General features: G+C 44.3%; 1 long non-coding RNA gene across 9 annotated transcripts; it reads right to left on the bottom strand.

Moving 5' to 3' along the window:
* Positions 1 to 60: 60 nt before the first annotated feature.
* LOC139794474 (uncharacterized) lies at positions 61 to 23,095 on the bottom strand. Of its 9 annotated transcripts, none has more exons than XR_011725132.1 (6): positions 22,998 to 23,095; positions 22,116 to 22,185; positions 21,499 to 21,628; positions 18,277 to 18,518; positions 14,420 to 14,864; positions 62 to 2,310 (listed from the first exon to the last, which is right to left on the bottom strand). It is a non-coding gene; the product is annotated as an uncharacterized lncRNA (long non-coding RNA). The 9 variants fall into 9 exon arrangements; XR_011725128.1 differs by having other exon boundaries at positions 22,624 to 23,088; XR_011725129.1 differs by lacking the exon at positions 21,499 to 21,628 and adding an exon at positions 18,599 to 18,744 and having other exon boundaries at positions 18,277 to 18,515; positions 22,624 to 23,088.
* Between the last annotated feature and the right edge of the window lie 1,978 nt (positions 23,096 to 25,073).

Genomic DNA, 25,073 nt, shown 5'->3' with positions numbered 1-25,073 from the left:
TTACTAACAAAAAATGAACTTTCCATTAAGCTTTAGTTTAGGAAAATGATAATATTGCAAAACCTTGAGACTCATAACAAGTATAAAAACTCACAGAAAAATTAAACCAGAGTAGCAGTTCAGTAGCCTGAAGACTACGGGTCTGTTTATGAAATGAAGAAAATTATGCCTAATATGCTAAATCATCTCATCACTTTCAGCAAAATGTATGGTAGATGATACCTCTTGTAATTTTTTATGCTGACAGGTAAAGCACTGAGAGGATGTGTCATCTGAGTCTGCCAACAATTATAAATTCAGATTAAGCAAGACCCAGTAAGATCCACCACAGCTTCAGGGCCCCATCCTGCACTCGTGTATCTGTGTGAGTGGGCTGGCAGCTCTGATGCACTGCCAAGTCTGCAGGAGGCTGCTAACACCAGCTCCCTGTCAGAAAGGGACAGGCTAACCCTATCATCCAGATCAGGGAGTGAGATGCCTTGCTGCCAGCCACCTACTGCCACAATCACCCAACAGTGGCGATGGCTTCCTCTTATTTTCAGTGGCAATTTGTGGTTTTCTGAATTTGTGGCTGCTTCATCATCACTTGCCCCTTACCAGAAAGATGCTGGATGACTGTTGTTGATAGCATCTTCTCCCAGTATCCTAGCACAACTTTTATAACACCAATCAAACTTGCGAAGGAGAAAAAAAGGGCTGGCTTCATGTACATTTTATGAAATCACATATTCTGGTAAGCATTCCCCTATTGTTCTCAGAGTCCACATGGGACTACTCAGAAGCCTGCTTGGAGCAGCAGCTCCTTCCTCTCTGTACTTACTCCCAGATTGTCACTTCTAGACATTTGAGGCCACCCAATTACCCTGGTGTCAATGGGTGGTTCACTCAGGGCTTGACAAAAACCCCTAAGTTACCCTCTAATGACAAGCACTGGCCAGAAATCCTCCTTCAGTGAGGGCTTTGTGATCCACCCTGTAATAAAAAGAGCTTAGGGTGAATTCTGGTGTCCCAGCATTGCCCAGGTGTGCAATCGAAGCTTGTCCCAAGGGCTTTGCTGTGTGCCCTGTAGGATTTTACTATTTTCTTTCCCCCTGTTCTACAAATCAGCCTTTGTACACTATATCCTGGCAGCTGACACCTGTAATATAAGCCATTGAGACTGTAATAATATGTATAATATGGACTACATGTATGGAGAGTTACGGATTATGAAATTCAACATCACTTTTTAGAGGAGATAAAAACCTTATCTAATTCCCAGTAGTGGCCCGAAGAGGCTGAGGAATATGTATATATACCAAAATGTCAAAGTCATAAAACACCTGATTTTGCACTATTTACTTTGCATTGTGGTGAGGTAGTTATTACAAGACATTTCATAAATACTCAGAAATAATTAGTATGCCAAACAACAAGCTTTTCACTACAATACAGCACTACACATTTAAACCCCTGATTTTCCTGAAGCATTTGCACAGATTAGCTTAAATACTACAAAATAAAAGTGAACTCTGTAGGGGGGAGGGAAATGCTGCTGTTTGGTTTTGTTCTGATTTCTTTTCCTTTAAAGGGAGGTATATTGATAGTAACAAGCCTAGGGCTGCAGGAACAAGCAGCAGTAGCTGTATGCTTCCCAAATGACAGGGACAAAAGAGGCAGCATGTCTTGCTGGTATGACGTGATGGAGAGGTTCCAAGAGAGTATCACATTAGCAGGATTAAAATTAACACAAACGCTGAACAAAATCCATCTTTGAAGGGAGGAGATGATTTAAAATTGTTTGTAATTAGGGGAGAAACAGCACTGCACACAGCTCTGCTTTAGCCAAGGAGTCTTCCAGATTCTCACTGCTCAGCTTGTAACACTCCTGCTTACTTTTTTTTTTTTGTTTTTTTTTTAATTTATTATTGTTTTTTTTAATATTAATATGCAACCAATTATAAATTGCAACTTGCAGCACTGGATAATTTCCCTTCAAGAATGCTGAGAAGGTTCTGTGCTCTATCAGCCCACATAACAGCCCAGCAGCTCTCAGCCTCTCCGACATTTTTTAGCAGCAATCTGTAAACAGTTACTCAGCAGGAAAGCTGAAGCAACCCCCATCTTAAAACCACCTTGTGATGCTGATTTTTAACTTGCTGGCTGTACTGCTTAAAAATAAAAAGAAAAGGTAATATTTAGCTCAAATTCTCAGGAGTGGAGAGGCAGATGAAACACAGGAAATAACAGGATCATCTATTGTATCAGAGATACTTGTGTTGTTCTCTCACTCTACTGTTGTGCTGGTGCCCCATTCAAAGCTCCTTTCTGCTGCTTGTCAGAGGAGACAGGGTAAATTTTAAATGCAAAGTTAAAAAAATAAATGGAAAAAAAAATATAAGGCAGTGTAACCTTTCATTTCGTGCAGATGCAACATACAGAACACAGCAGTTCTGTCTCTGCTTTGCATGAGCCATCAACATAGCTGTAAGACTACTCAGCTGCTGGAGGTTTTGATTAAACAAAGATGTCCCCTTCCTTTTTATTTTTTCTGGGATAAAGTATTTGCAAAAGAACTACTGTTGCATTGAGGATGGGTATAATTATTAATAATTCATAACATTCACCTTTGTAAGCATTTATGACACCAGCTGTGCCAATGTGAACCTTGATGTAGGTGGCTTTGTTGGCCAAGCCTAAGCAACAAGTGCTATTCCTGAATTTGAACAGTGGTAGGTCCAGTAAAAACGCTACCACCAGAAGCAACTGTGGATGAGAATGCATGTTAAATGTCAGTATTTATGCGTACTTTACACCTCTTTTCTGCTAGAAGTCTCTTCACTGTATGGGAAAATTATTTTTCTACATGGAAATCCAAAAAATGCTGAGATGGGGTTGTACTTCTTTTTGCTTTACTAACAGAGCTCAGTTTTGGTGGTGTCATAACTTAATTTTGGCTGAGGTAATTCAATGCATTAGATACCAACAGAGTGATACCAGCTGAGACATAAAACACTGAGCTGAGGCCATAGCTGGGCTATCTAATTGCCTTTGCCTAGAAACTACAGTCAGCGTTTGTAATCCTTAATAGGGAGTTTCAAAACAGTCTCCAATATAAGTGTATAGCATAATTTGTGTGCTACAATGTCAAGAGAGTTTAGGACACTCCAGATGTCTTGCTGCTGCACTGCCTTGTGCTTTTCAGCAAGATATTGGCATATTCTTTCCACACAGGCCTGCTCAGCTCCAGAGATCCTTCTACCCTGTACCTTATTGCCCCTGTACTCAGCACTGGTGAGGCCACACCTCGAGTCCTGTGTCCAGTTCTGGGCCCCTCAGTTCAGGAAGGAGATTGAGGTCCTGGAGCAGGTCCAAAGGAGGGCAACCAGGCTGGTGAAGGGACTCCAGCACAGATCCTATGAAGAGAGGCTGAGGGAGCTGGGGCTGTTCAGCCTGGAGAAGAGGAGGCTCAGGGGAGACCTCATCACTCTCTACAACTCCCTGAAAGGAGGGGGTAGCCAGGTGGGAGTTGGTCTCTTTTCCCAGGCAACCCTCAGCAAGACAAGAGGGCACGGTCTCAAGTTGTGCTGGGGGAGGTTTAGGTTGGACATTAGAAAGAATTTCTTTACCGAGAGGGTGATCAAGCATTGGAATGGGCTGCCCAGGGAAGTGGTGGATTCTCCGTCCCTGGAGATATTTAAAAAGAGACTGGATGTGGCACTCAGTGCCATGGTCTGGTAACTGCAGCAGTAGTGGATCAAGGGTTGGACCTGATGATCTCTGAGGTCCCTTCCAACCCAGCCAATTCCATGATTCTATGATACCCTCAACACCTACACATCACGTTTCAATTAACAGCAACTAAAAAGAACTTCCAAAAGTATCTGCAGATTGTCACAGTCTACATTTGATGATAAATTCACAGTAAAGAAAAAAAAAGTCCACTCAAAGATTAACATCCAAATTGATTTCTGGTCCTTGTTTTTCTGTTTGATCTTTCACTCCCTCCATCATTCATCAGATGTCCAAATTCATGTAAATGAACTTGATCCATCTGAAAAACCCCATAATTTAGAAGAAATTTTTTTTCTTCTTCTTTCTCAGGGACCAAGAATGTTCACGGGAGCTTGCTAAGGAACCATTTTGTGTTTGTGTAAAAATAATCCATGTTTCCTTAACATGTGGAGAATACAACGTGCCAAAAATAACTTACATACTTCTGGAGGTCTATCTGCTTTTGAAAGTCCAGCATGCTACTGGCTTTATCAAGAGGTCTAAAACATGTTTGTGGAACTTGAAAAAGGCCTTTCAATTACTGATGCAGTTAATTTGTAAGGCTAACCCATTAAATTAGCATAAGTGCTAAATCTTAGAAGTTGTCCTATGCAAAACATGAAATGTGATCATCTGAAGAAGGAAATTTTACCTCTTCTAACTAATAATGAAACAGTAAGATCATCACAAACTCCTTTCAGGCTCATCTTATTTGGAAACGTTCCACACCCTTTCACAAGCCAGCATTTTCCTGGCCAACATAAGCTTCTGGGAGATCCTCTCTCTTCACATTTCTGCAACCCTAGCCAGGTCCAGATACTTAGTCAGAAGCCAGCTGAGGGTAGCAGCCTTATCTTCCCAATATGTGGGAGTATGTATTGGAGAGGAGTATTCTGGAGGTGTGGTCTGAAGGACTGCTTTGTCCTTAAGGCTGTCTTTAAGCTTTTTTTTTATTTGTAGCTTCTCTAGATCACAGTGTTGTAAGCTTTACAAGTACACATAGAAAGCTTACTCTCTTTAAGGAGTTTACTTATTGCTACAGGAAAAGGCTAAGAATGTTGGGGATACTAGAACATTTTTTATAGGAAAAGTATCTTGTAGGCAGTCTTCTGTAATGGGGTTAATCTCAAAGCGAACACCAGAAAATACCAGAAAATCCAATGCATTGGAGAAACACATCAATGTCTTGAGATCACATGTGCTGCATGGTCACTTGTACCGAGGGCAGCACTTGTTTTTAACAAGCATTTGTTGGAGTGAGTGTAACCCAAAAGATAAAAACACCATCCTGATTCCCACAGGAGAATCTGCTCCATCTGCTTTCTGCTCCACACCCTTTCTGGAAGCAAACACAAAGTATTGGCTCCCTGATCTGCAGCTGATTGAGAAGCATGTGTCACTGGTGCCATTAGGAAGGATGTTTTTTTTGGGTTTTTTTTTTTTTTTTTTTTCCCCTAAAACACAAGACCTGCAACTAAGACAATTAGCACAAGTAATTTGTGTTGCTGAGGGGAACTGTTTTCAGCCTCTTTCATTTACTACACGCACAGAGTCTTTCAAAGCAGGGTGCAAACTCCTCAAACTGCCATATTTCTCTTCTCCAGAGGAGACACATTCTTTTCAGTCCTTCTGGGCTATCAAAGAGGCAATAATAACTGAGAACCACATCCCCAGCTGAGATCCACCAGGCTGGCTTCCCTTACATGAAGGTATTTTCTTTCTTCTCCCAACTCCACCTATGAAATGATGACAAACCCCTTCAACCACTACTTTTATAGACCTTGATTTAATTTTCCTTTCCCACAACCACCTACCACCCAGCAGTTGTAACCAAATACCTGCCTGGGGACAGATCAAGGCCTTATTTCAGCAGACCTGAAAGCTCACCAAGGGACTGCAATTGTCCTCCAAGAGAAGCCCCTGCAGTTGTACCTCACACATCACCACTAGAAATTTCACCCCTTGGACAGGCAGTACAGTTGGGACTTAATGCCTAGACATGGAACTTGGCCTGGGATCATCTTAGAGAAGCACAGGGTCATAGAGCCCCATGGAACTCATCTGCTTCTAAAAATTGCAGAGCTTGCAGAAAACATCAAAGAATGATCATGTCACACACATCCTGTTTCCCAACTGTGAGCCAGTTGCTGATGGCCTCTGTCAGGGATGAGGTACTGGCCGAGGTGGACTTGGAGAGAAACCCTAGTCCCTGGGTTTCCAGGTTTCTATCCTGGCACACAGGGCATCTTCTGGCTGCTCTGATTTGCAGATCAAGCCCAACCTGTGCCTGAAAAGCTTTAGAGACCACAAAACACCTCAGGGCCAGTTACACCCCATCACATGGGAAAGGAGCATGAGCCAGCTACGTGCCAAGTGTTTGAAGAGCTCCACACAGAAGCTTCAGTGCTTCAGAGCTCCAGACTAAGTGCTACTCCTGATACCCAGACTCACTCTTCAGCTACATGCAACACCTACTGAAGCCCCACAAGGATGCAAGGGCTGTGCTAATCCTCCCTCACTAATCTGCAGCAGCTTCTGTGACCATCTTGTCTCCATTGTGTGGAAAGCTGAATATTTGAGCAAATTTTACAGCCAGCTCCTGCCTCTGCCATTCTCTGCTCTCTCCTGTGGGCCACACTGGCTCTAGATGCTCAGACCCACACCTGCCCCCCCCGCCTTCATGCAACAGAGGTCTGTACTGGCACTGCTGCCCAGATGCTTCTGTGGGCACAGAGGCAGAGATGGTATTTGCAGTTACACCCACTTATGCCTTTGTGCTGTGTGAAAAACTAGCACTCCCTGCTCATCTAGTTTTTGGCTAAAAAGATTTTGAATTTGATTACACCCTAGGACGCATCTGGTTTTAGCAGTGCCGACTGGATACCTGAAAAACCACAAAGAAAAGGTGTTTGGGTTAAGAATGCTGTTGTGATTAAATAAAATATTGAAAGTCCTGAAGTGTTTGTTTAAAGAAAATAATTTTCATTTAAATGCTGGCACAATTTCAACAATTTTATTTTAATTTTGAAGTGTTGAAAATGCCCTCAGATAATTTCTGTAGCATTCCAGAACCCAAAAGTGATGGTAGAGAGCAAGTCACTTAAGAAATCAAGTTAACTGCAGGGATAAAATTAATTTCCTGTTTTCTGAGAAAACAAACCCAAAAAGGCCCAATGGTCTTGTGTCTTTCTGAGAAAAATCTTCTCACAAGCAGTTTTTAACCAAGCAAGCATGGTTTGCCTTTTTCCACCCAAACAAAACAGAGTTTGCTCTTTGAGAGAGCTTCCAAGAACTTCACAAGCCATGCTAGTACAAAATAATTTAATGGACTTTGGTACCACGTACACCACTTTAAGCACTGTTTGCTTAAACAGTTCAACTGTTTGGTTGAACCTGAAAGTAGTCCAAAATAATTTGATTGTTACAATTATAAAGATGCTCAATTTTACATATTTTATAGTATTTGTTCTCTGTTTCATCAAAGCAGAAGTCTGATCATTTTAGGATTTGGTTTTGCCTTTAGGATGTAGGTGAGACTTATGCACCAGCACTGTGTTTCTGTGTCATCACCTTCTCTGATTTCCTGGCTTAATTGAATCCTAAAGACAAGTTCAAAATCAGAAAGCTTTGCTGGTGTGGGGTCAAGGTTTGACTTAAGTTTTAACTAAACCAAACCTGTTGGCCCAAATTCTTCCCAGTTCAGGTCTAGGAAGCTTCCGTTCATTGAACATGGCTCAAGTATGTACAGCTCATTCTTCAATGAAACCAAATGAAATTGGGCCTTTATCTCACCCCAAATGAGTCAACAACCCCCAGTTAGTCCTCAGTAGGTTTCCTTCACAGGGGTTTCACCAGAAGCACCACTCGTAACCTGATGTGCCTCCATCTAGCAAGAGGAGATGTTGCAACCAGCTGCAACCGCTGCTGTTGCTTCACACTGGTTTCAAGGGAGCAGATTCTGTAAAACGTTTTGCTAGGAAAGCTGGTTTCCATTTAAAAACCAGAGAGGGGAAAAAAAAAATAGACAAATATGCCTCTGAGCAGGCTTTTGAATGCTCTCCTTTGTTAACTAACACAGCTAACAGGCCTAAATATGACAACGAGCTTCACATCAATAGCCTGCCTCAAAGGGAAAACACAAGTAAAGCAAAACAGCTCGTGATACACCAGCTCAAACAATGCCACAAGTATACCCGACAGAGCACAAGACGTTGTCGAGTCCACTTGTGAAAAAGAAGAAAGTATTAAGAAGGCAAGTATTAAATGTGTTCCCTTCTGCCAGGACATCCCTTCCCTTGTGATCACTTAGCTTTATTTGACCTTTATGTTAAAAGAGCATTGGGACTCTGGGTGTTTCACCACTTCGCTTTTTCTAAAGCCTGGGATTATCTTGGAGGAGAGCATAGCTCAGCACCCTGCTAACACTGCCACTGGCAATGCAAAGGCTCTGCCTGCAAAGAGAGGCTTCATCCCAATGTCTTTAAACTCAGAGGCAACCACCAACTCACAATATCCCCAAATCTTGTGCATTGTTGGTAGCAGCCACCTTGACACGGCACATGGGTACTGCCTGAGCCAGCCAGCAGCTCTGCTCTTGGTGCTGGTAGCCAAGTACAGCTACAAGATCAGCCAGCAGGAATTTTACACAAACTACATCTTGAAAACTCTCAGATCATACAGCAGGTCAGACACCATTTCCATCACTATGAGGGGATAGAGAGAGACCTCCTCCTGGCAAAGACATGGCCAAGAGACCAGATATCCAATACATGTTCAATGAGTTACAAATTCCAACATGAATATGTAAGCTTTTGCAGAGTTAAAACAAAAATAGTTACTGGTGTGGACTCAAGCACTTCCTAGGTGTGCCTGAGGGTACAACAGGAGGTGGGCATCAAAAAACATCCCATAGTATCAAATCAGTTTTTCTCTGCTGAGACACATCTGACTCACGGCCACAGCTCAGCCTCTGCACTATTGCTTTGAGGAGGAAAACATGGAGCCGAATCCAATAAAAATACCAATGAAAATAATTAGGCTTCTCCTACTGTCAAGGCTGAAAAGCTCCCAGAAAGCACACTTTGATAGAACTTTTATATCTCAAAGAGCTTTACAAACCTCAAAGTAACTGGCAATTTTATTTTTTTTTCCAAGAGATCAGCAATTGCATGTGTCAAGCTGCTTGATGCTCACCTTGAGATATCAAAAAAGGGCCTTTATTTTCTGGAGGAGTTCATCCTTTGACAAATAAGGCCATTTTAGGTATTGATAAAAGGCACATAAAAACTGATATTGACAAAATCCCTACCTAGAAAATGCAGTTAATAATTTTTATTTTTTAATCTCACTATCATGCTCCACTTTTAGCGCCTATCCCGTTTTTCAGTTCCCCACAGTAACTTTAATTGTGTTTACCATAATCTTCACATTATTAACCTACACTTCATCAACATATCTACTTGGAGGCAGCTAAGAAATTAGAGGTTAGTTCATTGTTGAATCTCTTGATATAATAGATTCAGTGTGTTAATCCTCAGGTATGTGGTCTAGGGAGGGGGTTTAGAGGGATGTTTTGTTGGTTTTGGTAGTTTTTCTCCTCTATGCCTAGCACATGTGGTAAGGCAACAGCAATAAATCAGAACAAAGGAAATAAAGTACTAAGGCTTTAGGGAACATGTGTTTCAGAAGAAAAACTTGGCTCGCCACTAAAAGCAGTGCTGCCTTATAACGGATGTTTAAAATTCAGACTCAGAAAGAGACAGAAAAAATTATATAAATACAAGTGATTTGCAGGGCTGAGGAATTTTCAAACAGCAATCCAAGGCAGTCCATCTTCCTAGCTTTGCCTGCACCTGGCCAGACAGACCCCATGGTCCAAAGCAGCAAGAGGAGAGCAGCAGCAGTGGCAATGGCACATCTGATCTCTAAGCAATGCTGCAACACATTAGGTTGCAGACAAAGGATTAAAGAATTAAAACCAATGCAGGCAACTGGCATATTGTTTTCCAGGGCTCTCCAGCTGCTTGACAGCCCTATCACAAATCAATGTCAGCTAAAAACATAGTGCTGGAAGAGTAATTTCCTTCCCTGGGATCTGTATATCCCTCACACTATAGTGGTATGGTAGCAATTTCATACAGAAGGATGGGACTCTGATGAAACTCTGTTCCCAGCCTTGGGTGGGCAGAAACTGCTCAGCAGAAGTAATAAATACTTTGGAAAAGATTTTCCAACATATTTAGAAGCCTAGGCATGAAGAGAGGTACCTGGTGAAGTTTTCCAAGGCCTCAAGGCAGGTGGGTCAGACTCTTCAGAACCAGTCCCTGAGATAGGAATTTTCCTCTTAGAGTCTTCTAAGGAACTTTTTAAAGGCTACTGAGAGCCTCTCTGCATATATGGCTGCTTCTCTGCAGAGAATTTTAGATTTCATGTCACTTCCCTTTCTCTTATGGGCTGCCCGTGGGACTCCCAGCCAGGCCGGTGGCCACCACTGGACTGCCCAGAGCTAAGGGCAGGGAAGCAGTCTTGGTTGCTGTCAGGAGACAAGAAATCCCAAGAGGATGAAAGGACTCTTCTTTGTCTGTCCTGTGCCTTTTAAATTTTGGGGGGTAAACAGTGCCTATTTCATTTACTGCAATAGCTTTGCTGCCAGTCTTCTGCCCAATACCCTTCAGGCTAATAGTCTAACATTAAATGTACCCTACATACACTGTATATGGTGGTAATCTGCCTTTCTGAAGGTTCCCCTTTTCCTACGCTTTATCAATTCCAAAGTCTAATAAAAACAAGGCCCAGATGCCAAGAACAGAGTAGTGACTAAGGGGGGGGCTGTGAAAAGGAATAGAGAGGGAAGACACTATAAATGGAATCAGGGAAGTGTGGCTTGGGGGTGATTGATGAGCTTACAACTGTCCTGAGCTCTTACTATAAACAGCAGGCAGAGAAGCAGAGCCAGCAGCAGAAAGTGCTCAGGAGCAAACAAGGTGAAGATGTTCCTCCTTGCAGCAGCAGCAGCCCAGTTGGTTGATGGGTGCCGGTGGGAAGAAGAGCTCCAGGGTTAGCACTGCTCCTCCTAAGTGGAGCTTTGACTAGGGTGCACAGCAGGATGCATGAAATGGGTAGGGAACAGTACTCCTCCTTGTAGAAATGTGGAAGCAGAGAGAAAGAAGAAATAATTTCCTTTTACTAGCAGCAAAGCATCTAAGTCCTGGCAAAAGACTCTTAATGTGCAGCAAGAAAGTACCTGTGCTTTTTTACCCTCCCTTCTTCCTTGGGATTCTTCTGTAGCAGCAGAGACACTTGGTGCCCACACTGTGGTTTGCATTCACCTGGCACACAGGGCAGCCCCAATGGAAAAGCTGTCACAGTTATGGGCTCAGCCCATGGCCCCTCAGGGCAGGCTACCCCTCTCTGCAGGAAGGTCATTTTAGTCACAGCACTCATCCCCTGTTGCCACCTTGGAAAGCCATCCTGGAAACACTAAGAACATGCAGGGCTGGCTGCTGAAAAAGCTGAGGAGCACCAGCAGTGCCAAGCCACAAAGTTCAAAAGCAACACATACCTAAAAGGGAACCTGCAGACACCAGCACTCTGAAATCACATCAACCTCCCAAGGGTTGTTGTGGCCTTTGGCCACAGGGTCAGGCAGCCTTTGACAGCCCTGGGGATCCCCAGTGCCAAAGAGGAGCTTGAGGCTTCCTCCCATTGTTCAAATCAGGTGGCAATCAGGCAGTAGCACCAAGCATGGACTGCTGGGCAATCCTGACAGTAGGACAGGGAAGTTGACCATCAGCAGTAGTCTCCAAACCAGGCTGGTATTTTACCAAATGTAGCCATTTATAGCCCAGTTTTGGAAGAGTGCATCAAGGAAATCTAGTCACATCCTGCAGTGAGCAGCTCTGGGAGCAGCCAGGATGGACACCTATCTTGTGGGAAATGCCTGTAAAAGGCATGGTCCTCAGGCACTCATCCCACAAGCTGTGGGCTCCTCTGGGGCACATGAGTAGCACCAGAAAACTCAAAGGGAGCTTCCCCATGCATATCAACTCACCAGGCTACAGTAACTAAAATCAAAGAGAAATTGAATTGAGGTAGAAAGAGAAGAACCTTGGGCAGGTTCAGGAACTAGTGATCACGGAAAATACAGAGCAATCTGGAGCAGCTGTCCTGCAGTATTCAATAGAAGTCAAGCATTGTACATTGCTAAGGATCAATGTGCAAATCAGGCCCCTGAAACCCTGCTCTTAGTTTAAAAACAGAAAAACCCAAGAAAACAAAAAATTTCTCTATTATTTTTGTGTTCTTTATTCATAGTCTCCTCATTCCTGAGCCTGTAGAGTATATTCAGCTCTTTTTTTCAATCCTTTCTGCAACATTACAAAACAAACAAAAAAATATATCTGTTTCAATATTACATCATAATGAAAACTGAAATTTTCTCCTTATTCTGTTTTGGGATCCACGACTGAGGAAAACTCAGTGTATTGTTTATTTGCCAGAAAATGGAGAAAAGACAAAACTGAAGTTCCAGAATTGGATAATCACAGGTAAACTCAATGCAGACTTTTTCTTAAGCAAGACTGAGTTATAGTTAAAACAAGATATCAATTTTAAATAGCGAAGAAAAGCTGTCTACACCAATCTTCACAGTCTTTAAAGATTGGATTATGCAAACAAAGCACACTCTATGGATAGCTCCAGCCCACTCCAGTTTGATTTTCTCTGTTTAAACACAGAAAAAGTTTCCACTGCTTATAGAAACCAGAACTGTATTAGACATCAGGGTGACCCTACAATACAGCAAATGTCCATGTTTGCTGCTGAAAGGGAAACAAGCTCCAGGAAACATTTACAGGGATATCTTCATGAGAGAAATGTGTGGTTGTACTCAGGCTCAATCACTGGGAAGACAGCAGCAGGAATATCTCAGCTACTGGGCTTGCTCTAGATCACAATCTAGCAATGAAATTTGAAGTTTGCATTGAGAAACATGCACATGAGAAAGCTGTAGAAGCTGCACTTCAGGCAATGCATGCATTTTTCATATGGCAATGGCATGCATATCCAGAAAATGGCCAAAGCCATAGTGCTGGGGGCTGTCAAGCACCAGACTCCTGCTGCAAGAGTAATTAGGGACCACCTCACCCCCTCTAACGAGGGGGGGATATCCACAACCTCACTCAACATGTACCCAAACACAGGAGCACCACAACAAATCCTCTTCCTTCTGCCACAGCATCCAGCTCCTGCACTGCAGCTGACAAACTGGGTCAGGGTAATCTCCAGCAATCCAGCTAAGCTAACTTTCTGCCTGCTTTGCATTTTTTGCACCAGTGCAGAGCAGATGCAAGGAGTGTCAGGATCTGGCCCCCCACATGCATAGTTTAAAGATTATCATTCAGCAGAAGCTATTGTGGAGAAAATATGGTAAGCCCAGAGTCCAAGTTATTTCTCTGACCTTAAAAACATAATATTTTATTTGGCTAGCTATAGATAGCATGTGGCAAAGCTGTCATGTTTTTTGAAGGTTTGCTTTGAAATACAAAAAGAAAAGAAAAATAACTGAACTTTTATTCTGCCCTTCTTTGCTATGCACATCCCTGCACCACACAAGCTGCTCTTACCTGAATTTTAAGTTCTGATATATTTGATAACTCTATGTACTCTGCAGAAATACTAATAAGGTCCCAAACAAAGATTAACACCACGATCCACTTTCCTGGCAGCCAGGAAAGCACCACAATGAAAAGTTTACACTCTGAGCAAAATAGGAAGGTTCAAGATGATCTGATATTAAAAAGGACATGAAAAAAGTAGCACGTTCAGGACAGACTTGAACAGTAAAAACCACTGAGCTGAGTCCAGCTGTATTTATCATAGAATAGTTTGGGTTGGAAGGGGCCAATAAAGGTCATCTAGTCCAACCCCCCTGCAGTGACCAGGGACATCTTCAATTAGATCAGGTTACTCAGAGCCCTGTCCAACCTGACCTTAAATGTGTCCACAGATGGGACATCTACCACCTCATTGGGCAACCTATTCCAGTGTTTCACCACCCTCATTGTAAAAATATCTCCTCATAATATCTCATCATGACAGGCCTTGCTAAAAAGTCCCTCCCCAGATTTCTTGTTGGCCCCTTTCAGGTACTTCAAGGCCACTAGAGCCCAGAGCCTTCTCTTTTCCAGGCTGAACAATCCCAACTCCCTCAGCCTGTCTGTGTAGGAGAGATCATCTTTGTGGCCGCTCTTCTGGACTCATTCCAACAGCTCCATGTCTTTCCAGTGCCAAGGACTCTGAAACTGGACACACTACTCCAGCTGGAGCCTCATGGGAACAGAGTTGTGGGGCAGAATCACCTCCCTCAACGTGCTCTCCACACTCCTTTTGATGCAGCCCAGGATACACCTGGCTTTCTGGACTGCAAGTGCACATTGCCAGCTCATGTCCAGCATGCTCAACAACAGCAAGAAAATCTGTTTGGTGTTCAACAGACTTAGAGCCCTTACCCAAGTACAAAGCTGAGGGGCAAGGTTACAGCTAGGGGATAAAAGCTTTGTGTTCAAAAGTTTCAGTTCCAGTTCTGACTTAAGATCAGGTCTCAAATATGCCCCTTTCTGTGTTAATAAATAAATAAATAAATAAAAAGACACAATTACTCATTTACCTCCCAGAAATAGGCTACATGCTACTGAGCTCAAGAAGAATTTCCAGGGAAGCTGAAGAGCGAGAAACATTTTATCACACAGGAAGAGCACAGCAAGAGAGTTGCTTGCAAACCTGTTTGTTGCTTTCCCCGTCTTGTCAGCTGTTATTGGTGTATCCAACCAACTTTTCTTAAGGACAAAGTATAAAATGAAAGGTCCTCTTCCAAGCAGAGGTAGAAGAGCATTAAGCTCCCAGCCAGCAGGACGAGTGTGAGCCCACTGCAGGAACACGAAGGGAGGCTCAGTCTCTGACTCTTCCCTGCAGCAAGACTGATGCTGTGTTGACCAGGGCTTCAGACACATTTTCACCCTGCTGGCTCAGCTCCAGGGGTGGTTGTTTACAGCTGAGGGACAGCATCAAGCAGTAGCAGGAGGAGGTAGCCTTTTCAGCCTTTCCATCTGTTCCTGTAGGTAAAATGACATAGAAAAGGTATTTCTAAACATCTCAAAGCAGACAGAGAGTTATGATGGTTGGGACAGTGATAGCTGTTACCCTACTCCCTTCATCAGGGGTAGACCCCTCGTATTTCCTAAAATCTGTCCTCCACTGACCCACCACAGGAGCCCACCTCCTCCTTTTCCCCTATTAACTGTTCAGTCTGCCCAGGGTGGTTGGTTTTGCCTGTAATTAAGGGACAAGCCCACTCTTTACAACACCTGTGCTCTGTAGTCAGCAAAGTAGTTGTCATCTCTTAGTGGGTTTCCTAATCAGGCAATCAGTAACACCACCCTACCCCATCCCCCCCATCTTGGTGCCTGTGACCCAGCTGCAGGCCTGCTGCCATGCAGCAGCTGGCACTTGGCACAGTGGCTGTGCATGACTCAGGCTAGCAGGATCCTTTGGAGGTGCCTTCCCCTGCTTTATATCTGCAAGTGATTCTTTGTGTTTGGACCATATTGTTGGCGTGCCAGCTATGCTGGGAAAAATCTGGAGTTAATAAACTCCACTTCCCAACCATGGCAGATCTTGCCAGGGCGCAGCTGTGTAGCTCCTGCCCCGTCAGGCAGCGTGGCTGCTGATGCATTCACATCACAGGGAAAAAAAACCCTGTGACTGCATACATGAAAAACACCAGGGAAAAGCCCAGGTTCACAGCACCTCATAGCACCTCCTTCTTGTTCCACCACCTCCCTTTCACTGTGGAAGTTTAGAGCCTGTGGTTCTGTAGCCTTACCCATAACCATGAGAAAAGTCTCCTGGAACCTGCAAGTGGGAAAAAAAGAATTTTTTTTAAAAAATCAGTGTAACTAGGTCTCACAAAGCCCTGAATCCAGGAGAATCTGAAAAATTTTACTTTAGCTCTAGTAACAGAAATGTTACTGTCTTGGTCAGCATCTTCCTGCAGAGAAGCAGGTCCCTCCGGGAGAGCTGTTGAACCACACCAGCTCTGGCCCCCAGAGGAAACCTGTCTTGGGGTATCTTGTTTTGCCTGCGCTTAAATCTGTTTCAGAACTGGCTTTTAGCCTCCAAATCTCACATCTTTAGCTGCAAGATGAAGCAACTCTTCTTTTCCTCATTTTCCCTGCAAGAAAGCAAAAGGAAATGTGAGCTGTGTCCTCCAGAAACATTTTGCAAAGCCACAGAGAACAGGAAAAAAGAGGCTTTAAATGGATGTAGCTACACTGAGGGTAGCCTCTCCTCCCTGCCTGGCACCTCTCTCCTTTCTGATGCACTGTGGTGTGTTTGTGGCCCCATTGGTGGCACCGTGCTCTCTTTCTTGCAGGACTTCCTCCTGTGGCCCTTGGAGCAGCTAGAACTTCCCTTGCAACATTACCAGGCTTGCCAACAGCTTTGCCTTGGAGCAAGGTGCATTGGAAACTGCTCAAGGAATGGCTGTTAGTTTGCAAAACAGTGAGTTTGCTTATGGAGCTGTATAAGTAACAGGACTATCTCTGCCACTTGGGCTACACTCTGATAAATAGCTGCTGCATCTCTCTCCAGAAAGTGACACTATATAGTGGGTAAAGTGACTCATGCATTACATTGCCAGATTTGTGGCTCATTTGTGGATTATCAGCCAAAAAGGGTGGAAGCAACTTTCACTTCTCAGCATCCCCATAGGACAGGTATGCTTCAGAGCTGGCTACCTTTCAGCAGGATGATTCATATACACTAAGCTGTACTTTCGGCTTGTATAAGCTGGATCAACATCAATGGAGCTGCACCAGTTTATGTCAGCCCAAGAATGTGGCTCTGTATTTTCATGGCACTGAGCTCAGTCCTGGAAGGCTTTGAGCAGCCTCTTGATGGTGCAGGCTGGATGTCCCTGTGGGAGGAGTGGGATTTGGGAAGACTGGCTTGCTTTGAGTCACCCTGGAGAAGAAAGAGGGCAATACTAGTCACAGTGAGTGACAACATGAGTACCAGAGCAAACATTCAGCAAAAATAATAAGACTTTTGGACTGCAACTGGGAGCTGGGGCTGGAGCAGGACTACAACAGACCCAAGAGAACCCCTGGTGCAGGCAGTCAGGGGAACAGGATTGCATCGTGATACTCATCACCTCCACAGAACAGTCACAGGTTGTCAACAGCTTTTCATACCAAGAACTGAAAGGATTAAAGCAGCTCCATTCAGACACTCAGAAGAAAATCTGCAAACGCAGGATAGTCTTGTGCAACTATAACTAATACTTCAATGCTGATTCTGTGCACAGTGCTGAGCAGTCCTGTGCAGTGCTGAATGCTTGAGGTAAAGGGATGCGTGCAGCTCTCCCCCCTGTTCGTGCCATAGTAAGAAGGTTAACGAGGGCTTGCAGCCATCTTTCCCCAGCCTTTCATAGATTCACTCCAGGGCAAATCTCTCTTCCAAAAATTCACTGACAAATGTCTCAGACCCAAGCGACGTGAATTAAGAAGCTTGGACACTGGTGTGAGAACTGGGCAGAACCACAGAGCACTGCTATGTTTTATGCATTGTGGTTGCCTACAGGAACGCTCACCCAGAGGTAGCAGCGCTCATTGCAAAACAGGATTGAGCATAAGTAACCCTCTATTACACAAGGAGAACACAAGCCACAGAGAATAAAAACTGCTGCCATTAAAATAAAGACCTGCAAATGCACCTTAAACAAGATTCTGGCAGAATTTGGGCACCTTGGTTGAAAACTGCAATCTGGCAGCACTGTACTCCCTTCCAGCTGCTGCCTAGCCCTGGAGGTGCCTGAACTTGCCCGTTGCCTCCTGGTTTGGCTCTCAACCTCCATAGGCAGCTGTTAACCCCCTCCCAAGCATGTCAGAGCTGCTCCAGTCCAAACACCTCCACTCCACATCACCCCAGAGTGCAGACAGGGTCTGGGATTACTGCTCAGGCCTGGCACTGCCCTTCCCATCACAGGCAGTGACCATCCTGGGAGCTGCAGCGGGATGCAGGTGAAACACGGTGGTGAGTACTACCACTCCCCAAGAGATGATTTTTTTTCCCTGTAGCAGCCCAAGGGTTCAAGGTCTCCACAGAACAAGGACCCCACACCCTACCTTACCCAGCTCCCATCCACATGGGGATCCCATCTCACCTGCCCCAGCATGTGAGGTGCTCCCCAACAGACCCCTCCCCGTTTCCCCTCCATTTCACAGGGAGTGAGACACAGCCTGCCCCATGGCAGGACAAGAGGAGAGGGAGCAGGAGCCTGTACAGTGGTGGGGAAGGCACCAGGGGGAGACAGGGGTACCAGCTGCCCCCAGGAAGTTCCCACACAGGGAGCCAGCATCCTTGGCACCTGGTGAGGGATCCCAGGCATTCAAGGGAAGGACTCTCTTGGACCAGGGCCAAAGTGTTCTTCAGCAGACCGCCCAGGGTGGCAGAGCCTTCAGTTACCTTAAAGCCATCCACAGCTGTGAGGATGCACAGCAAGAGCTATGGTTCCCTCCTCACAGGTGCTTTCCAGTGTTCTGGATGGAGGTAGCAAACAGCAGCCATTTCTTTGCCTTCTCCACGTCCTGCAAAGATGCCAGGGCAACACAGGCTGGGGTTGGCTGTGTCTTTTGCCACTTCTTCAGTACCAACAAGGCTTGAGGCGGAGCTTTCTTGCAGAAACAGCATTCCCATTTCTCCTCCTGCTGTGTAAACAGGGTGATTTTAGACAAGCAATAAAACATAGTAAGTGCCTGTGGTAAATACGTGCTGAAGCCCAGCTCACCCCATGCTGCAGTCCTCTGCAGTTTTCTCAAATGCATTCAGCAGCCTGGCCTATGGCTTATTTACCCACTTCCAAAAATCTTAGTCTGACAACAAATGATGCATTCATCACTGTCACATCTTTTGTTTCTAGTCCTCTGCAGGCATCTGTCAGAAACACAAAAGATTAATTATCACACCAGCCTGCAAGCAGAACTCAGACTGTCTCTGCAGAAGCACTCTTCATCAGATGCTTTGTGGCCACTTCAACAGCCACTTCCCCTGTTCTTCTGCTCTTTCATTCACCTCTTTTTTATTTCTAGCCCTGGGGCTGGCTACTGCTCTCCCTTGCCCACACATCAGTCCTTTTTCAGCCTCCCAAGAAGCGCTAAAAGAGAGGACAACCAAATTCCTTCCCTGCAGTCAATTTCAGCCACCCTGGTTCCCCTTTCATTAACCAGGTTGAGAAGACCCCTCTCCATCATGTACATCTTCATATGGTTCAATTCTAACCTTACAGCCACACAACACCCTGGAGCATACAGTATTTATAAGTATGAAGCATCCTGGAAAAAATTAAGCCATCCTCCATCCAAAGCCTCAGGGATGATGGAAAAACAAACCCAGAAGCAGTCTCTGGGAAGCATGTGAGCTCCATCACAGCAGATGAAGCAGCTGCATCACTTTTTTGAAAGAGCCCTGGCAGAGAGAAATATGCTTTTTCTTCGTATCCTGGACTCAGCTGTCCAGAGGGAACTGACACTTCCAGAAGATGGAGGGGTATAGAGGGATAGCTCAAAGTGTTTATGCACACTGGTGCAGTATGAAATGCCTCTGGAGCCAACACTGTTTGTGCCACAGTAAAACTGTTCCCCACAACATAGGCACAGCTGTTTCCAAAGGTGAAAGGAAATAAGTTGCATCTATCTAAAGTGGTAATAAATAAAAAAATATATTGTTTTTAATAAAATGCGAATTGCTTCCATAAACAGGGGTGCTGGACCCGCATGCAGTGCCCAGAACCTTCTCCACAGCAGCAGCCATGAAGTTCAATCACCCTTTGCTGCTGAGCACTGCCTGAGGAAAACTCTTTTCTCTTTCCCATGAATGTGCCTATGCATGATTCAGCAGCTGTCTACAAAAAGCAATTGGGAAGATGAATGAGTTCAGTAGGACAGAGGGGAGAAACAGAAGAGAGCATCTCTCTGGATGCATGGGGGTAATTTCTATTGAGGCTTGGAGTCCTCTCTCCATTTCTTAAACACACCCCAGGTGCTCGAGTCACTTCAGATTTTGCTTCCCTTTCTACAGTAAAGGCCTGAGAAGCAGGAAAAGGCAAAACCAAACAATAAACAATACCAAATATTTGTTTGTGGCATAGTAGCTTCATTCTAAGAAGCTTTAAGCATGTGGGCTCATTTACAGAAGGAAAACGCTTGGCACAGCTATAGTAACATAATCATATTGCTGCTGATATTTCTGTTTAAAGTGTAACCTGATATAAGAGTACCTATTGCTATTGGGGGATTTAGCTTATACCTCCTTTCCAGAAATAAATCTAAAGCAGGAAGAGCTCTTTCTCCCAAAAACTGGAATTTGCTGAGTGTCACACTGACAGAGATTTAAATGTTCAATTTATACTAAGAAATTGCCTTCTGTAGAGGCACTCCAGAAGTTCCTATGATCCCAGCATTGCGATGGATCCCCACATCTGCTGGCCTTCAAACATTGCTCCAGCCAGAGCTTCACAGCCTGCTGTGCTGCTCATAAACCTCTGAGAAAGTGGCCGAGTCTTCTAAGAGCATTACTTCTCATCTATTTATGAATTTTAATTGATTTCACTGGTTCCAGCTGTCGGCTGACACAGCAGAAAGGACAGAGCTAAAGTAACCCACACTTCTTCCACCCCACTGGCAAGTCTATTTGTGGTCCTGCACAGTGCCAGAAATAAACTGCTTTTCTTGGAGAGTTCTACCGGCAAGCGTTGGGTTTTCTACAAAGGGCAGAGCAGCTTCAGAAAGGTTCATTTTAACTCAGATTTCAAAGTCCTCACCAAGGGGTTTTAGAGGGCTGGAAATATTCCTGGGAGTCGTGGTGAGGAGGAAGGCACATGTCCTCCTACCTCATGTTTGGAAAGCAACCCTTCAGGGTCTGCCTGGTCCGTTCCATCATGTTTCTTTGTGCAGCTGAAAGATCCCAGCATCACTACTGCAGCACTGAGAATATTTAAATGACTCGTTAATGTTTGCATACATACACCAGATGCTTGCTTCCTTAATAAACAAACAAACAGAAACCTCAAACACCCTCTGAGAGATGGAATATTTTTCCTAAAGTGAAAGCCAGAGGGGTTACCTGTGCAGGACAGTGGAAGAAGGTCTCTCTTCCTCCCTCAACCCCTATTTGATGAATCCCTTGTCCCTTCCCCTGCCACACAGCTAATCCAGACTTTGGGAAGGGGTGAAGGTATTAAGAGATGTCAGAACTGCTTATTTCCTCCTGCAGCTCCTAAGAAGAGGTGAATTTGGAGCACCTCAGCTGACAGGACCCCTGCATTACTGCAGCCTTCAATGGCTGTTCATCAGAGCATCTATCCATGAATGAATCTCCAGCTGAAAGGGGCCATACCTGAGGCCACCACAGAGGTTTTTTATGGCTGAGAGTTCCTTAGCTACTCAGGGCCTTTGGTTAGTTTTATCATAAAACCTTTTTCTTTCAATATTTCACTCAATTAATTTGGAAATTAAGCGTTGTGATTTCCCTGCAGTCTTCAACTTTGCTTTGCATTTCACATGTTCTTTATATCATGAAACTCTCGGACTTTACACAAAAAATACCCAAGATAAAAGGTGGGTGAGCAAAAATGGGCTGGAAGAGAATCAGGAGTTAAAGTTCAGATCCAAAATGCAGAGAAGGTGGTACCAGTGAGAAGTAGTTGCTCTGTTTTTGCTCCACAAGCTTTACTCCCATGTGTCAGCTCTCTGAGGAGAAGGAAATGCCAACTGCTCCATGTACACACAGCATCTTTCTTGTAGGGTACTGTTTATACATGCTGAAATGATTCCACATCAGCAATCACCATAAAATTTTAAATAAAGAAAGTGAAGTGTGTATTCCTTTCATGTCTTGTGCAAAGGCATCGGCTACTGAAAGCAAAAGGGATTCAGGCAAGTGCTCCACAAGATGTGACTAGAATATGTTTCTTCTGAAGTCTTCTAATCAGAAGTAGTAATGTATTCTTTCTTTTCCCCTAGGACCTGGAAATCACATTTTAGTGCCTGCCACAGGACTGCAAGGATCAGCATTTGAAGTAGCAATTCAGCCTTTATCAACGTTCAACAGCATTGCAAGTCAGGAATAATTAATGTAATATTAACATACAGTTATCGTGAAAGGTAAGACTGTAAGCATTCGACATCAAGTTCATTTAGTATTTACTGCAATAATGCAATCAGCATGAAGTCATTTAACCTGTCAGCTTTAGTGGGATGTCTCAGGGCAGGCAAGGCTGTTCAGGGGTGTACCCCCTTTGTACATACCACCTTCAAGCTGTCTGGAGCTCTTTAGTGCAGTCTTCAGAGGGTCATCTTGACAAGTTGCTTCATGTATCTGTGTCAAAACAAAAAACAAAGAAATATTTCTGTAAAACCCACAAACACTTTACCATAATGTATACCAGATGTATGTATCACTGCTCACAAGCTGCACTGTACAGATAGGTCATACATACAGTACAAATAGAAATGACAGATAAGAGTCTATCGGAATGATAAGGGTCTATAGAGACTTTTTTACTTACACACACATACATACGTGAAAGAACATAAAATCAAATTCATATATCTGTTCAGGAGGCAATGCATCGTGGCTTTTGCAGGAAGTGTTTCTTGACTTTCAGTGGACATGTCAGACAGTGTAATACTCTGCTTATCTACACCAATATATTTTTATATAATATAAATCCATAGATTGATTTAAATTTAGTTCAAGGTCTTCTCTTGAACAGAGGAAGACAGATAAGCTACTTAATATCTGGAAAGTACTTACTGTCTTTCAGCACAAGTAGGTATCAGTTCAGCAGTTTGGGGGCCTGATTCCTGCATTTCTGTTCCTTCTATCTCCAAGGCTACTCCAGTACAGCCAAAAGGAAGAGGAGCCTGGCAGAGGGGTTTCCCCAAGCAGTGTTGCAGTAAATGTCTAGTGGGATTTTCAAACACACCAAGGCTGCTACCTACGCTGACACTGACAGAAGTAAGGTGCCCAGGCATGCTGGAAAATCCCTGTAGCTACTTAAGCCTCGCTTGTAATAGCATGGCACATGTGACAGACTGCCTGGAGCCAGGATCCCACTGACTTTCAGTGGAACTGTGACACCTGGATCTATCAAATTCCAGCAAAATCCTGCACTAGCAAGCACTCACAGTGCTGCAGGACCAGAGCCCGTGCCCTGGGTTGTATCTGGACCACAGCCTGGTTGCTCCACTTGAGCTCGTTTTCCCTCTTGCTGCCACAATTGCTCTGAAACTGGGGTACAAAGAACAGGGAACAACAAACGCTCACATAAAAGCAACAAACCTTTGCTCAGCAAGATAAGCCCCAAAGGCCAGATTCTACACCATCAATCACTGAGCTGACGTAAGCAGCGTGCAGGGGAGTGGGTGAAGGATCAAAACTGACTCAGGAGAGAAGATTCCTCTACCACCACCTTAACAGCCTGAAGCAGTGGTGAGGGTATCTACCGTAATCTTGCTAAGCAGTGGGCTTTAACTGTGTCAAACATGACTTGAATGAACACCACATCTGTCTTTAGAACAAAGAAGAGCTTTTCCTACAAGTAAAATAATGTAAACAATCTGCTGCTTGGAATTACATCTAGATACGCAATTCTGTCACACTGCCTCTTTCTGGGGCCTTCTGAGAAGCTTCATTGCAATAGAAACACTTCTGCATGAGAAGATTAATTCCACTGAACCCTAGTCCCACCGCTTCTTGGTGAATGCAATGCTTGTTTGACTGTGTACAGACCAAGAGCTATAGAAAAAATGTAAATATTTTTATTGCCTGGCTTACTTAAAAGCCTAGGAGGATAGCTGCCTAAGTAGAAAGGAATGATGTGCACACAGGGCTGAACAAATTTAATGAAAGACAGAACCCAGAGATGGAGAGCTTTGCATTGTTAAACAGTGGTTGTTTAGGGCACCACAAAGAGAGCATTAAAGTCTAGATAACACAATTAATAATGAACTCTCCAACACAGAGTACTGTCACCATCAGCATGACCTCACACTCCTCATGCACACAATACAGGCTGGCTTTACAGAGCTATTAATTTGCCTCATCTTGCTTTTGAGAAACCAGCCAAGTACCCGGTTCACTCCGTACTGGTAGAGGGCTGCAGTGGAGAGGGAGCCAGGCTCTTCTCAGAAGAGTGAAAGGGAAGGGCAAGTGGCAATGTGCACAAGATAGAGGATGGGAAAATTCACTTAAATATTAGGAAAAGTGTTTTCACCATAAAGGTGGCCAAACATTGTAATGGAGTGCAGAGACATAGCGGTAACCCTGTGTTACGGTCTAGCTCAGTCCCCTGTACGGCCAAGGACTCCTGGACTCCTCTGAGCCGAAACTGAGACACAAATGAGGCCAGATGTCACACAGCAGCCAAGGGCACTTTATTAGTGCACCAACAACTTAGCAGAAGAGGAGAGAAGAGAAGAAAACAAAGTAGGACAGAAGGAAAGGATTAGATAAGCATACTGCCCACATGATCCGACGGCGCCCTCTTGGCTGGATCCATGGTGGGGAAGCTTCAAACTCTTGGTGGCAAACATCAATCATTTATTGTCCATGTCTCCTTGTCTTCCAGGAAATGTTATGCATATTCAATTGATTTTCCAAACTGCTTTGCTCTGCCCCCTGTGTTGCACATGCCCAGTGTACCATCACTGCAGGGGTCTCTTGGTGGCAAACTGACAACCCCAGATCCAGGCTCCTGTGCAGTTTGAATAGAGGAGGGGTAGGCTGGCACTGTTTAACCGAGTTCCTGTCATGACAGTGCTTTTTGAGGTGTTTCCCAGGAAAAGGTCTTATGTGGTACTTTCCAAGGAAGGAGATGCTCCTTTGTGGTTGGAGCAGTGTCAGAGCAAACGTCTTGGTGTTTCTCTGAGGTGATGCTGAGGCACACAACTCCCACACAGCCTCTTACAGAAATCCCCTATACTGCCAGTGTTTGAGCCAATTAATTAATGGACCCTTACACCCAGTTCTTGGATATATTCAAACATCAACAAAAGGCGCCCTTTTGCTATTTGATCCAGTTGGACCTCTGTTGAGCAGAAGTTGGAATAGGGACATTAGGATACTTCTTACTGGTATCTACTATCCTGTCATTCTTGGGTTAACCCAAAAGTGCACTTTTCAACAAGGTATTTGTCACTATTTCTTTTATTGCCTGCCTCTTGTATCAGCACATTCCCACTGACTGCCTGTCACAGATACCA

This window comes from Heliangelus exortis, chromosome 3, assembly GCF_036169615.1.
Source record: "Heliangelus exortis chromosome 3, bHelExo1.hap1, whole genome shotgun sequence".
Classification (NCBI taxonomy): Eukaryota; Metazoa; Chordata; class Aves; order Apodiformes; family Trochilidae; genus Heliangelus; species Heliangelus exortis.
The sequence above is the reverse complement of the archived record's forward strand: the minus strand, read 5'-3'. Positions and strand labels throughout refer to the sequence as shown.